This window comes from Artibeus jamaicensis, unplaced genomic scaffold (assembly GCF_021234435.1).
Source record: "Artibeus jamaicensis isolate MK-2021 breed Jamaican fruit bat unplaced genomic scaffold, CSHL_Jam_final contig_482, whole genome shotgun sequence".
Lineage (NCBI taxonomy): Eukaryota > Metazoa > Chordata > Mammalia > Chiroptera > Phyllostomidae > Artibeus > Artibeus jamaicensis.
The window spans coordinates 1,280,505-1,295,463 of NW_026521857.1; the positions used below are offsets into that span (position 1 = coordinate 1,280,505).

General features: G+C 36.0%; 1 pseudogene; it reads left to right on the forward strand.

Moving 5' to 3' along the window:
* The first annotated feature begins 13,974 nt into the window (after window positions 1-13,974).
* Window positions 13,975-14,711, forward strand: LOC119054846 (cerebral cavernous malformations 2 protein-like; annotated as a pseudogene).
* Window positions 14,712-14,959: the final 248 nt, after the last annotated feature.

A 14,959-nucleotide genomic window follows, 5' to 3' on the forward strand; every position in this document is an offset into this window, starting at 1 on the left:
GTTTTGCCATTTTAACTATTTTTAAGTTTACAGTTCAATAGTGCTAAATATATTTACGATATTTTTTAACAGCTCCTCAAAAATATTTCATCTTGCAAAAGCAAAACTCTCTCCCCATTTTCCCCGCCCCAGCCCCTGGCAACCACCATTCTATTTTATATTTTTGTGAATTTGACTACAGTAGATACCTTATAAAGTGGAATCATGAAGCATTAAAAAATACTTTGCCTAACAAATCACATACGATTATGTTAGTGTACAATACTGGGAAGATGGTTATTTTCATTCCAATTTAAAGAAATTATTTTAAAATATACCTAAGCTTGTATCAAACTATTTACATTTCTATATGTCTTAATATGTAATGCTGAGACAGTGTGAATAGGTAATAATATACTTTCATGTAAATATGTAAATAAATCATGCAATATATAAAGCCTACATCTATCAAAATTATTTCTGTGTATTTTTTCCATTAAAAATGCCTCTATTTTGAACTTTGACACTAATAAAATAAGACTTTGGTTTTTTTAAATTTGAATATTTATTATGACATTTAAAAAACAAAAACACATGTAATTCACTTATCTATTCATCATCTGGTAAATATTTATTGAGTGCCCACCATGCTAGGCATTGTACTTAAGAGCCAGGAATACAGGGATGAAGAAAAACATGAGGCTGAAACTCTATGTTTGTCATAGAGTGGAAGACCCAGATGCTAATTAGCTCATCCCTGTGAATGCACAACAGCCCGCGAGGAACATCTTTGTAAAAGAGCAACACGGTTCCATGACGTTGTTGAACAAGGAAGCTGACCTTGATTCTTAGATTCCAGGGGAGATGGGAGCAAGCAAGTTTCCTTAGGAAGGTGACCCTGCCTGGAGCTGAGATTGGAAAGATAAGGAGGAATTAAGTAGGTAAAGGAGTAGGAAGAGATAGGAAGAACGTTCAGACCTGGCATGGGAGGGAAAATGGAGAGTTTGAGACACTGAGATACAAGTGGATAAGGAACTCAGTGATGAAAGGGGAGAATTGGTGCTGCTACCTAAACAAAAACTCATCATGATTCTTGCATTCTTCTCCATGCTTATTATATTTCTCCCCTGGGAAAAAATGTCCACACATGCACACACACACACACACACACGTGCACACACACACACACACACACACACACACCATAATTGTGTTAATCACCTGACCTCTATTAGTCCCCTGCTTTTTCAGTATTGTTGGCTTAAAAGCTAGTGTCCAGCTATTCCTGAGAAGTTTGGGAATTTTCCTTGACCTGGTACAGTGACCCATGTAAATGAACACAAACATATTTGAGGAAGTTTAGGAGGAAAATTCACAGAATATACTTGTAATTAGTAGAAACTGATTCCTTAGCCATTCTCTTCTCTTTCTAAAGGGGATGCAGATCTGTGAACTGACTGGGATTTACAAATGGCTTTAACTTTCTGATATGGTGGCTGCCTTGATTTACCAGACCTGGGATTTTTTTTCAGTTATATACATCAAGCTGGGCAAGAAACCCCATGATTAATCTACCACACCCTAAGATCCTACAGGTCCGTCTATTCTGACAAGCTCTGAATGTCTACTGAGGTAACAGTAACCATTTGTATCTGACTGTTCTGGTGTAGCTACTTGTCCTTTTCCACTTTGGGACTTTACCATGTTCATCATAATCAAGGAGCCCTTTTCAATAGCAGCACCTTCTACCAGTATCCCCACCCACAGAGAATAGCCACTATGCTGCTCTCCCAAGATGCTAGTGTTTCCTCACTGGTGTGTATTTCAGGCTTTGACAATGAGATTGTCTATAGTGCTAAAACTACAGCCACCACCCTATCTCTCAATGCCTTTGAATTCTTTTCTTCTACTGAACCTCACCATTTCTAGCATTTCTGCTTTCCTTAGACTGCACTTTCATTTGAACCCATTTCATCAGAAGAAAAGAATTGGTGGGTGTATCCATATTTATCCTGGTCAAAACGATGTTTGTTTCTCCTTGATCAATATATCAGAATCCCTTTCCTCATACATTCCCAGATCTTTGTCAATCTATATGTGAGTAAAGTCCTGCTAGTCTTTTGGTGAGTAAATCTCCTACTGGGTTGGACTTTGTAAATCTCCCTTCTCCCCTAGGAAGTGCTGGGCTCTGACTTTAATGACCATTTCGGGGATATCAGGGGTCAATGTGTATGAGTGGTGGTGGGGACAGATAGAGAATGAATAGAATCTGCTCCTTGTTCCAAGGTAACTAATGACCTTTGGAAGAAGGAAGCAGTGTCCTTGGGTTAGATGTGAAGAGCCTAATCGCACAAGAAGAAGGGGGAGCTAAGGCAAGCAAGAGGTGGGGGTGGCTAAGAGTGGGTTGAGGGCTGGAAAAACTAGAGGTCTCTAAATCCTTCCATGCATCCCCACTCCAGCTCTTGTCTAATCGATGTCATTACCCATACAAAAGAAACATCATGATGGAGTATGGTCATCTGATAGTGTAATTCACTAATGTCAGATCAAGTCCTGCTTTGTTTTCCGGCTACCTCAACCCCATTCTTTGGACATAGCCATAGAAATATTTTATTAAAGTCCATGATTTATACTTTTATCTGTCTTTCAGTGTCCGTCTCCTAACTATGTCCCTTTGACCCGTCTTTTCGCTTCAGTGCACACACACCAGACTTTTAGCTACCAGCATTTATATCTCTACCTGAAGACTGTCTCTGATCTCCAGAGCTGCTCTACTCATGCACAGCAGACTAGGAAGGCAGTGAAGTAGCATCTTGGCAGCAGCACCCAACCAGTGACTGGTGGGAATTAGAGTACAAATTCTCCAGCTGCCTTGTTTCTTGGGTGGATAATCCTGCTGTATGCCTTATTCTCTTTCCTAGAGCACCTCCATGGGCTTGAGCTCTAGCTGCCCATGATGGTAACTGGCTTGGTAATGCATCCATTGTTTGGCTTTTTTCCCCTCCCTGTTTCACTTTCCTACTCTTCTGCTGGTTTTTCTTGGATCACTTCCCAAGTAAACATTCTGCACTTAAATCCTTGTCTTGGAGTCTGCTTCCAGGCAAATCCAAACTAAGATAGGACCTTGTTGGAAAAATCCCCAGTAAGTCACAGATGAATAAAAATGCAGGCTGTGAAAATGGGTAGGTGACAAGAGAGCCCAGGGAATAAGATATACTGCCTTTATTAGTACACGGGAACATTAAGTTGGGGTATTCTGCTGCTGGATCCCACATATTCTAGACCATGCATTTTCAGCAGGGTGATATCACCTCCCTTCATGGGAGCAACAGATAGAAATCCCGCTCTTTATGTATAAAGCATGGACATGCATACAGTACTTATATATTGTGTGTCTGTTGTCTTAAGATTTCGTGGAAGGGCAATCTAGGGAAAAATGTCTAAAGTATCTCCTTACAAAAGCAATCATGATAAAAATTGAAACAAACAGCTTGAGACACTACTGCCATAAATGCCTTATTTCTGCCCCTACTGATACAGCCCTGAACTTTAAACCGAGTATCACTCAGAGTCATGGTCTGATGAGAATATCTGATTGGCAGAAGACATGTCACATGACCCAGTTTTAGCTGTGGGAGTAGGAAGAGGGGACATTTGCTTCCTTCTTCTGTTGCACCTGGCAGAGTCCAGCTTTCCCTGAAGACTCACAAAATATAGAAGTTCTCTCAAAATTCGAAGGAGGTCTAGATGTGGGGCAGAACCCCCAAATGATAACTGTTCACCTCTGGACAATTGTGGACCTTGAGGAGTTTAAGGGTTCTGTCTTGGGAACTTCTGGCACTGCCTCCTTCTAGAGCATAGAATTTACTCAGAGGTGCTTGTGGAGAGACATCAAGAAGGCCTTGGGTTATAAAAGTACCAGAGGTTTATAAACTATTCATCAGGGCAGCTTTAAAAATAGGAAGCAGTCTAGTTAGGTGTTCTTGAGTAAAAAATGCAAGATAAGAGAGTTGTCCTTTTTGATGTTCTCTTGGTTCTGGACCTTCAAGTGCAAGCATGTATACATTTTGGGAATTGGAACTTAGACTACTAATTCACCAGCTCTCATGGCATGGGGGAAAGATTCCACCACTAAGGAGATCTCAGCATTGCCAATGGCCAGCAGTGGATCACAAGCCAATTTCTTGTTTCTCTTGCTTATGTGAGGAGGACATTAAACTAAAAAATTCTAGGGTCTCTTCTATTTCTACTATTTTATACATCAAGAAATGTAGGAAGAAAGGGGAAGAGTTGTGGGGGCGACTTTCCACACAAGTTCCTGGTCTCCCACGGATGAAAGTAAACATGACTGAGAAATGATGTGAGCTGCTTGGGAAGGAAAGGTGGCCATTCCTTCAAAGGGGAAGGGCCAAGAGCCCCCTGATCAAGGGACTTTTATTGGGTTCGTTTGCACAAGAATACTGGTAAGGATCAAACAGTAGATAGCATTCAAAGAACTGAGGGCTTATTCTCAGTCAGGGTCAGATAGCTAACCAGCCATAAAACTTTGAGGAACAAACATCTTGCTTGGACCCTTATCATTTAAATGACAGCATTCTACACAAAGCAGGTTTCACAGGATTTTTACATATCCTTTCTTATGCCTGATTTACCCTGGATACTCACCCTTTCAAGCACAGGGCTGCACCGCCTTCCCCATCATAGGTTTTTAGGCTTAAGTGGATTAGAGCCAGGCAGCACTTCTTTCAGACAGAAATGGCAACTTGGGAGGGTCCATCGCTCCTTCTTTGTTGCAGCCCCCTGCTTCCTTCCATGATTGGCCCCCCAAGTGATCGTGTCTGGCCTAGGTGGTCCCTCTCTGAGGGGTCGTACGTGCCATGGACATCGACCATGCTTTGGGGGCAGTGGAAGAAGCAGAAGCAGCGCTTGCTGCCAGAGACAAGCTTTGTCTCCTGTGGCCCGCATCCCGGAGGTCACTTAGCCATGGGTGGCAGTTACAATTCCCGAAACCAGGCAGGGTGGTTCCCAACAGAGTCATCAAGGAACATGTATAAAGGACCCATGGACAAAGACAAGAGAGAGGAGAGAATTGAGTGTAGAAGGTGGGGGTAGGTAGGGAGGGGGGAGTAAAGTGGGGGAAAATGGGGACAACTATAATTGTAAACAATAAAAAAATAAAAATTAAAAAAAGAAGATTAGTAGACAAGGGGAAATGTAGGAAGAGAGGGTGGAGGAAAAGAAGGAAGAAAGGAAGGGAGCAACACAGAATTTATTATGACTTCATGTGTTATAGTCCTTTAATTCTAATAATACCAAAGGGAAGATTTTACTATGTTCTGTATGGTGAAAAGTGGAAGTTCAGAGAGGTTAAGTCATTTACCTAAGTCCATCCAGAAAAAAAACAACACTCAAACCAGGATCTGCCTGCTCTGAAAATCATGTACTTTCCACCAAAGCACACTGTCCCATGCTCTAGGGGAAATATTACAGTCATTGAAAGTATGCTTTAGGTATTTTTCCTTCCCTGATTGTGGGTGCCCTCTCCTGGATGCCGGGGTGTCTCCCATATTACTCAGATCCTAAGCTAACTCATCCTGGTATGCACATCCTTACCAGTGCCTTGCATTCACCCTCTTTCCTCCACTATTTTCAGCTTTCCTTGTTTTTATATTGAAATGCAGTTAAGAGACTGTGAAATGCACTGAGTGAGCTACCCAGAATTTCAGGACTGAGTGCTGATAGCTTGCTAGTCTAGTAAATATATATGTTAATTGGAGAAGGATAAAGCAGCAGGTCTTTCTGCCTTGAAGATGTGGAATGAATTTGATGTTCCTTTCAACCCAGTATCTATACATCCATAAATGATGAGTATAGGGCTGAACATCACTAACTCACGGAAGAGTAGCCCCCTCCATTCCACAATTTCACTTTCTGTGCTTTCAGTTACCTGCAGTTAACTGCGGTCTGAAAATATTAAATGGAAAGTTCCAGAACTAAGCAGTTCATAAATTTTAGATTGCATGACTTTCTCAGTAATACGATGAAATCTCAGTCCTGCCCAGGATGTAAATCATCTCTTTGTGCAGCTCATCCGTGTTTTTATATGCCTGTCCTTAAGTCACTTAATAGCTATCTTGATGATCAGATTCACAGTTGAGTTATCACAGCACTTGTGTTCAAGTAGCTCTTATTTTACCTAATAGTGGTCCCACAGTGCAGTACTGATGCTGGCCATTCCGATATGCCAGGGGGAAGCCATAAAGTGCTTCCTTGAAGTGAAAAGGTTTGTATGTAAAAGGTTCAATACTACTGACATTTCAGGCATCCTCTGGGGGTTTTGGCACCTATTCCCTGAGGGTGAGAGGCACTACTGTAGATATTTGCTTCTAGTATATTAGCAAAAGCCCTGGGCTATGGATAGGGAAAGCACCAGCTCTGGCAGGAAGGAGAGTGCAGCACAGAACAAGAAGGAGAGGAGAAGGAGAGGTTTTGAGCAGGCTACTCACTTAGCCAGGAATTACCTCCATGGGTGGCCACCAGGTGGACCACAGGGCCATTTGCTAGTTTTATATGTTGCCCTGACTGGAGATTCGGACATAGATTGAATTAAAATTTTGGAAGTTGGATTACAAAGAGATGCATCTTTACAATTTATGAAAAGATGTGATTTTTTTCCCCCAACATTTAAAAAGTGTAATGATTAAAAGTGCCCTGTGGTAATTTAGAGGCAGTTTGGTCTGTGGGGAAATCAGAGGACCTGGGCTGGGGCCCTGGCCTTCAACAAATCAGGTAAACCTTCTGAGGTTCTTCCCATCTGTCTTCCCTCCCCTTCTTGCCTTTTAAATCAGCTTTGCTGAGGTGCACACAATAAACTGCACTTATTTTAAGTGTATAGTCCATAGGTTTTGATAAAGGTGTGCATCCTCTTTAATCAAGATACACAACTTTTCCATCAGCCCCAAAATTTCACTCTTGCCCCTTTGCAGCCAATCTTTCCCCTCCCAAGCCCCAGGCAACAAGTAACTCATCTGTGTTCTGTCACTCTAAAATAGTTTAGCCTATTTTAGAATTCTATATAAATTAAATTACACAGTATGCATTCTTTTGTATTTCACTCAGCGTGTTTTTGGAATTTATTCATGTTGTTCTATTTATCAATAGTTACTCCTTTGTCTTATTCCTGTTTATTGCTGTGTAATATTTCACTATATGGATATGCCTCTGTTTATATACTCACCTATCAATGCTCATTTGATATTTGTTGCTTATAAACAAAACCAATGTGAACATTCATGTATCCGTCTTTTTGTTGGCATGTGTGTTCATTTCTCTTGGGCACAAAGCTGGGAAAGAAATCATGGGGTCTTGTGATAAGTGCATATTTAAATTAACAGAAAACAACCACACTTTCCCAAACTGTACCATCCTGGCTGAGACTGGTTATTGTCAATAGTTTAAATTTTCATTATTCCAGTACATGTTAAGTGCTTTGTAAAGTGCACTGTGATTTTAACTTTAATATTCTCAGTGATTATAGCTTTTAATGAGCTATTGACTATTTATATATATTCATTTTTGAAGTGTATGTACATATATTTTGACTTTTTGTTATTTAGCTGTAAGAGCTTTTTATGTATTCTGGACATAAGTCTTTCGTCAGATATATAAAATGTCAATATTTTGTCTAGCATGATGTGCTTTTTAAATATTTGAAGTTTTAAATTGAATAAAATTCAATTTATCAATTTTGCTCTTTTACAGTTAGTGATTTTTGTGTTTTCTCTAATGAACTTTTTCCTACTTAAAGGTCACAATGATTTTCTCCTATGTTTTTTCCAGAAGTTTAAAAAAATTACATTTAGGTTTATTGTGCATTTTAAGTAAAATTTTTCTATATGATGCAAGGTAAGATTGAGGTTAATTTTTTTTCATATACCTATTCAGTTCCATTTCCACTTTTGAATACGGTCCTTCCACCATTGTGTTAGATAATTGCCTTTGTTGAAACCAGTTTACCATATAGGTGAGGGTGTAATTTTAAATTATTTATTTATCTGTGTGTCTTTCCTTATACCAATACCATACATTCTTGGTTATTATAGCTTTAGGGTACATCTTAAAATCAAGTAATATAAGTCCTCCAACTTTGTTCTCTTTCAGTGTTTATCTGGTAATATATATGATCTTTGCGTTTCCATATAAAATTTTTTAATTTTAATTTTATTTTTTAAAATTTATTTCATTATTTTTCAAGTACAGTTTTCTGTCTTATACTCCCATACCAGCCCACCCCCTCAAGTGCTCCCAACCTCCCTCCCATTCCCCTCCACCTGCCTTAGTTTTTGTCCATGCGTCCTTTATACTTGTTCCTGTGAATCCTTCCCCTTTTCCCCTGAAATTCTCTCCCCTCTCCCCTATGATCTCACTTTAACAGGAATCTAAATAACAAAACAAACAAGCAAGCAAAATATGGCCAAAGACACTGAAATAAAGAACAGGCTGACAGGGTCCATATAAATTTTTAAATCAACTTGTTAATTTATTTGAAAAGACCTATTGGAACTTGGATTGGAATTATATTTTAGTCATAGATAGTTTTGGGGTGATTGACACCTTAAACATATCAAGCTTTTCAATCCATGAGCAGAAATCTCTCCATTTATTTAGATTCTCTTTAATTTTCCTAAGTACTCTTTTATAGTTTTCAGTATATAGATCTCACATATATTTTGTTTAAATTATCCCTACTTATATATAATTGATTTTTTATATGTACCTCATATTCTGTCATCTTGCTAAATATTTTAGTAGCATTTTCTATAAAATTTTCTGCACATATAATAATGTCATACATTAATAAAGAGTTTATTTCATCCTTTTTCACATGTATGTCTTTCATTTACTTGTCTTGTCTTATTGTACTGGCTATAATTTCCAGTATAGCATTGAATAGAAGTGATATGAGGTTATTCTTGCTTTGTTCCTGATCTTGGGGAGAAATTAATTCTCCATTAATAAGTAGGACAATAGTGTAGATTTTTCAGGGATGATCTTTATTAGATTGAGGATGTCCTTGGTAGTCTCCTGCATCATGGATGGTTTTTGTCAAGACAAGATATGAATTTCATCAAATATGTTTTTCTGCATCTGGACCAATCATATATTTTCTTACAGTTTGTTAACATCACAAGTTACATTCATTTAAATTGTGTGTGTTAAACCACCCTTGTATTTTTTTGGTATATTGTTAGATTTGATTTGGTATTGCTCAAAAACAATTTTATTCTGTGTTATGAAAGGTGTTGGCCTATAGTTTTTATTGCCTGTATTTTCTTTTACTCATTTTGGTGTCAGGATAATGCTAGTCCCATAAAGATGAGTTGTGAAATATTTCCTTTTTCACTATTTTCTGAAATATTTTAATGTGGAAGAGTTTTTAAAATAATTATTCAATTTCTATAATGGTTATCTAATCATTTTAGTAAATTTTGATAGTTTATAATTTTTAAGAAATTTGTCTATTTCACTTTTGCTATCAAGTTTACTGATATAAAATCACTCATATTTCTTTATCCTATTAATGTCTATAGGATTTTTAGTGATGTTTGCCCTTGCATTCTTTATATTGGTAATTTGTATCTTCTCTCTCTTGCTCAAGGTTATCAATTTCATTTTGAAAGAACAAGTTTTTGGTTTTTATTGATTAAAAAATTGTTTATTTTCTTTTTGTCATTTCTGCTTTTATCTTTACTATTTCTTCCTTCTACTTCATTTAAGTATAATTTGCTTTCCTTTTTCTAAGTTATTAGGGGTAAATGTGGATCACTGATTTCAGATTTTTTTCTAACACAAATAAACATATATTTCTCTTTAAGTATCATTTTAGATGAATCCCACAAGTTTTGACATTTGTGTTTTCATTAAAATTCAACTAAAATATTGTTTAATTTTCTTTTCAGTTCTGGGTAATTTTGTAATTTATTGTTTGATTATAGAATACTTGGGTATTTTCCAGACATCTTTTGTTATTGATATCTAATTTAATTCTGTCATTGACAGAGAACATACTTAGTATCATTTTAATTTTTTTAATTCATTGAGATATGCATTATGAGCAAATCTATAGTGTGAATTGATGAAAGTTCAACATGCACTAAAAAAGGATGTGCATTCTGTAGTTGTTAGGTTTAATGTTCTATAACTGTTCAGTCCAAATTGTTAACTATGTTTTTCAAAATTTACTGATATTTAGGGTTGTATGCCTACTAGTTTTACTTATTAATGAGAAAGGATTATTGAATTGTTGATCTGTATATAGAGATTTATCTATTTTTCCTTTCAAATCTATCAGATTTTGTTTCATATATTTTGAATCACTGACATTAGTTTAATATAAATTTAGAATTATATCTTCAGATGAATCGACTCTTTAATCATTTTGAAATATTTATTTTATATCTGGTAGTATTATTTGCCCTAAAATCTAGTTTTCTGATATTTTCTTTTTATTCTATTTTTTTAAATTTTACTTTTTAAAAAAGATTTTATTTATTTACCTTTAGAGAGAGGGCAAGGGAGGGAGAAAGAATGGGAGAGAAACATCAGTGTGTGAGAGGTACAGTGACCAGCTATCTCTCACATTCTTCAAACCGGAGACCTGGCCCAAAACTCTGACATGTACCTTGATTGGGAATCAAATCAGTGGCCTCTAGGTTTGGAGGCTGGTGCTCAATCCACTGATCCACACCAGCCAGGACAAGTGTTTTCCTATTTTTTAATTCCTGCTTTTAGTCTATCTGTATCATTATGGTAAAATGATTTTCTATAAACTGAAAATAGGTGAGTCTTGCTTTGTTATCTATTATGACAATCTCTGTCTTTCAGGTGAAGTGCTTAGACTCTATACATTTAATGTAATTATGAATATATTTTTATTTAAGTCTATCACCTTGGGATTTGTTTCCTATATGTCCTATATGTTCTTTGCTTCTTTCCTCTTTCTCTGACTTCTTCAGATAATTAACTTTTCAGTTTTCCATTTCACTTCTTCTATAGACTTGTTAGCTATATCTCTTTATTTTCTCTTTTGAGAGGTTGCTCTAGGATTTACAACATGCATATTAAAATCATCACAGGATATATTCAAATAATATTATCACTTCACTTATAATACATAAACTTTAATCACACATACTCACATATTTATCATTTGTGACATTCTTTATATCCTTCTACAGAACTGCTTCCATCTACTTGTATTTTGCTTCTGCCTGAAGAATTTTCTTCAACATTTCTAATGGTGCAGATTTGCTGGTGATAAATTCTCTTGGCCTTTATCTTACTGATAAAAATTTATTTTGCCTTTATATTGAACAATGTTTCTACAGAATGTAAAATTCTATATTGACTTTTTTTCTGTATTTCAATACTTTAAAGATTTTCATTCAATGTCTTCTGTTTCACATGGTCTCTGACAAAAAATCAGAAGTAATTCTTATTTTTGTTCTTTGTGTATAATGTACCATATATTTCCCTTTGGCTGATATTAAGGCTTTATTTTTCTCACTGGATTTTGAGCAATTCAATCATGATGTATTTTGGCATGATTTTATTTGTGTTAATCCTGCTTGGGGTTCATTAAAATTCTTGAATCTGTGAGTTTACAGTTTCCATCTAAAAAAAGTTCAAATATTTTTATTCATTGTTGCTTTAAATATTACTTTCATTTTCCCATTTTATTTTTTATTTGCTGGGACTCCTATTAATATATGTTAGATTGTTTAATATAATTCCACAAGCCACTAAGGTTCTATTTGTTTTTGTTTTTTTCCCAATCTTTTCTCTCCGGGATTTAGTTTGCATAATTTCTGTTAGTATGCCTTCAAGGTCACTGACCATTGTTCAATTTGCTCTTAATCCCATCAAGTGGTTTTTAAAGTATTTAGACATAACAAGAGAACTTTTTCAAACCAATTGGAAATCAACTCTATTCCACCCAAATACCAATATGACTCCCTGCCTAGGTTCTATGCAGAACCTTATTAAGAGATGCCAGCTGAACTGCAAGTAATATTCAAGTAATCTTAAGCATACATGAGAAACCTTGACAGTCCTAGACCTAGCCCCAATCTTATATAATGGATAAATTGAAGTAATATAGACTTGCGCAGGAACTGGGATTCTCTGTTCTCCTGTTTTGGCTTTTCATCAGTTGGTTCCACCTTTTACAGGCAGGAAAGATCAGAATTTGAAAAATTATGTTATGTTTATCCATTTGCAGTATGTTTAGATAATGTGGAGCAGTCATTTGTCTCACTCTTAAAATAAGTTTCTTTGGAATATGTTTCCAAAATTACACATTATCTTTCAATTCTTGTATTTACTTACTCTGATTTCTCATATTGTATGTGTAAAAATACTCTAGAAAATCTATGTTACTCTTTATATTGCTTAAAAAAATTAATGAAGCTTTGCTGAATGATATATCATATTCTAATTTTGAAAGTAAAATATATTATAATTGAAAATATTCTGAATTTATTTGTATTCATAGACATGATTGCCTTATTGTCTTTATAAACATCTGTTTAAAAACATTTTTACTAACATATTCTAAAGTAGAAAAAAGTTCTGTTATGAAAAACTTTCACTATATGAATATAAATGATCAGAGTACAGATTTATTACTATAATTTTTGTGAGGGTACTAAAATAAAAATGTACATTAGAAAATGCTTCAAAATCCCATATTTTTGTAACCTTTAATGTGGTTAAAGTTATTCTTCAAAATAAAATAATAAATATTTGTTCATTTAAATTTGATACCACAAAGACATAAATAAGTTTATAAAATATGATAGAAAAAGCTTTCATTGATATTATAAAATAAGAGTATAATGCATTAAAGAAATACTCATAAACATTACATTATATTATAAATTCTTGGTGAATGATGCCAATAGAACCAGAAAAAATGGTTTGGAATTAGCAGGATTTGAAATGACTAAAAAACATGTATAATGATGTGCAACTCTTACAAATAATTATTCAAACATTATCCTATGTTGCGTAAATATGTACTGCTTAACATAGTTTATTATAATTTTAATATCATATTTTACTAATTTAATTTAGACACTGTTGTCAATGTTGTGTTATATTTTATTATTTAAAGATGAGCATATTTTTAAGTTTGAAACTTTCATTAAAATTTTGAGTCTAAAATACATTCTAGAGAAAATAAGTAATCTTTAGGTAACTTATATTTAAATGTTTTCACAAGATAGAAGTATTTCTACTAATGTTAGGGAAAAACAACTTAAATAAGAACTATAATATGTTGACATAATTTAGAATTCTCTGACTTGGTTTATTAAATTATTTTATTAAATATCTTTTCCCAGTTTTAGACTTGTTTGTTGGGAATATCAGTGGAAGAGGAAACTGCATATAATCCTGTTAAATAAAATAAAAATATATAAAATCATACTATTTCTGTAAGTGATTTTGAGATATTTGATAATTAAGTTTTAGCAAAAAACATATATTATATCATCAATTATTTTAGAGAAGACAGTATTTTTAACTACCCTATATACTATTTAACACAAAAACACTGAAATCTATCATTTATATATCTACATCTAAGAATGTTGTTTTATATTGTTACCAAAAATCTTGCTTGTGTACATAAGTGTGTTAGTTTTGCACCCCAAAATAGATTAAATCTGATACCTAAAATAAAATTAAATACTAAAAAGTACAGAACTCCTAAAATATGGAGTTTTTAACTTTATAAACTACCAAACATACAAACAGCCATCCACTGCCCTTTATATTGAAGAGCCATAAAAAAAATCTCTCATAAAAAAAAAAAGAAACTCAAATTCCTCCTCTCTGCTACTTGGGTAAAACACTGAATCAAGACATAAAGAATGTATTAACATTTTATACGTAAAATTTTTGCTTAATCACCTACTGAACTTTGACAGTGACATGGAAGAGGTGGGCAAGAAGCACAAGAAACTTGGAATTCCAACACCATTTAAGTGAATATTCCTAAAAGGTTAAAGAATAGAGATAAGAAAACCAGGAAAAGTCACTCTTAGCACTGTGGTATTGTCTTCCCCCAAACTTGTGGAGCTTGACAGATCACTGAGTGACCATGTAGAGAAGGAGGTGAAGTACTTAGGTTGGCTAAGGTACACACAGGACACCTGTAAGAATGAAATCCTGCATTTCACACGCAGTGCAGAGCCCACCAGCTCCCTAACATTTAACTCAGGGTTTACTCACCAATGACGTGATCAGCCTGTCTGCCTACAGTATCAAGCTGGCCTAGAGGGATGGGCAGGACACCATCTCAGGGTCCCCATCCATGACAATGCCACCATCTCCTACTTCCCGGATGATGCCTTGTACCTGGTGGTCCTGAAAACAGCCCAGGACCCTGGCATTTCCCCAACCAGACTCTGTGTGGAGAAAGTTCCAGAGGGCTCACTGCAGGTTTCCTGTCTGAGAGCAGAGAATGGCCTGTGAGGAGGCTACTTAGTGACCCTGGATGTAGAGAAGCAGGTCGCTGGCAAGCATGCTCCCTGTCTGGCCCAGTCTTCCAGATTGTTTACATAGAGTTCACCACTGACTTTTCAGAGAGGTCAGTATGTGATGTGGCTTCAACAGCCACCTACCACCAGTCCCTCTATTATAACTCACTCCCGCAAGAGTGGACATGAGGAACCCCAGGGACCAAGGCCAGCATGCCCTCCTGACCTGAGCTGCACATGCTGGTGGCGTCCTGTCTTGTGCAGCATTTGGAGCATTCATGCCACCACACTGCTGGGAGCAGTACTGATGCTCTACAGGTCTCTGTGTCGCTGTAAGAGCACCACATCTGTCCATGTCTCAGAGTTTTGCATCAACCTGAAGCCTCTCTGTGCAGACAGCTGCAAGTACCTGCTGCTGGGCCTGAGACCTTCATTGC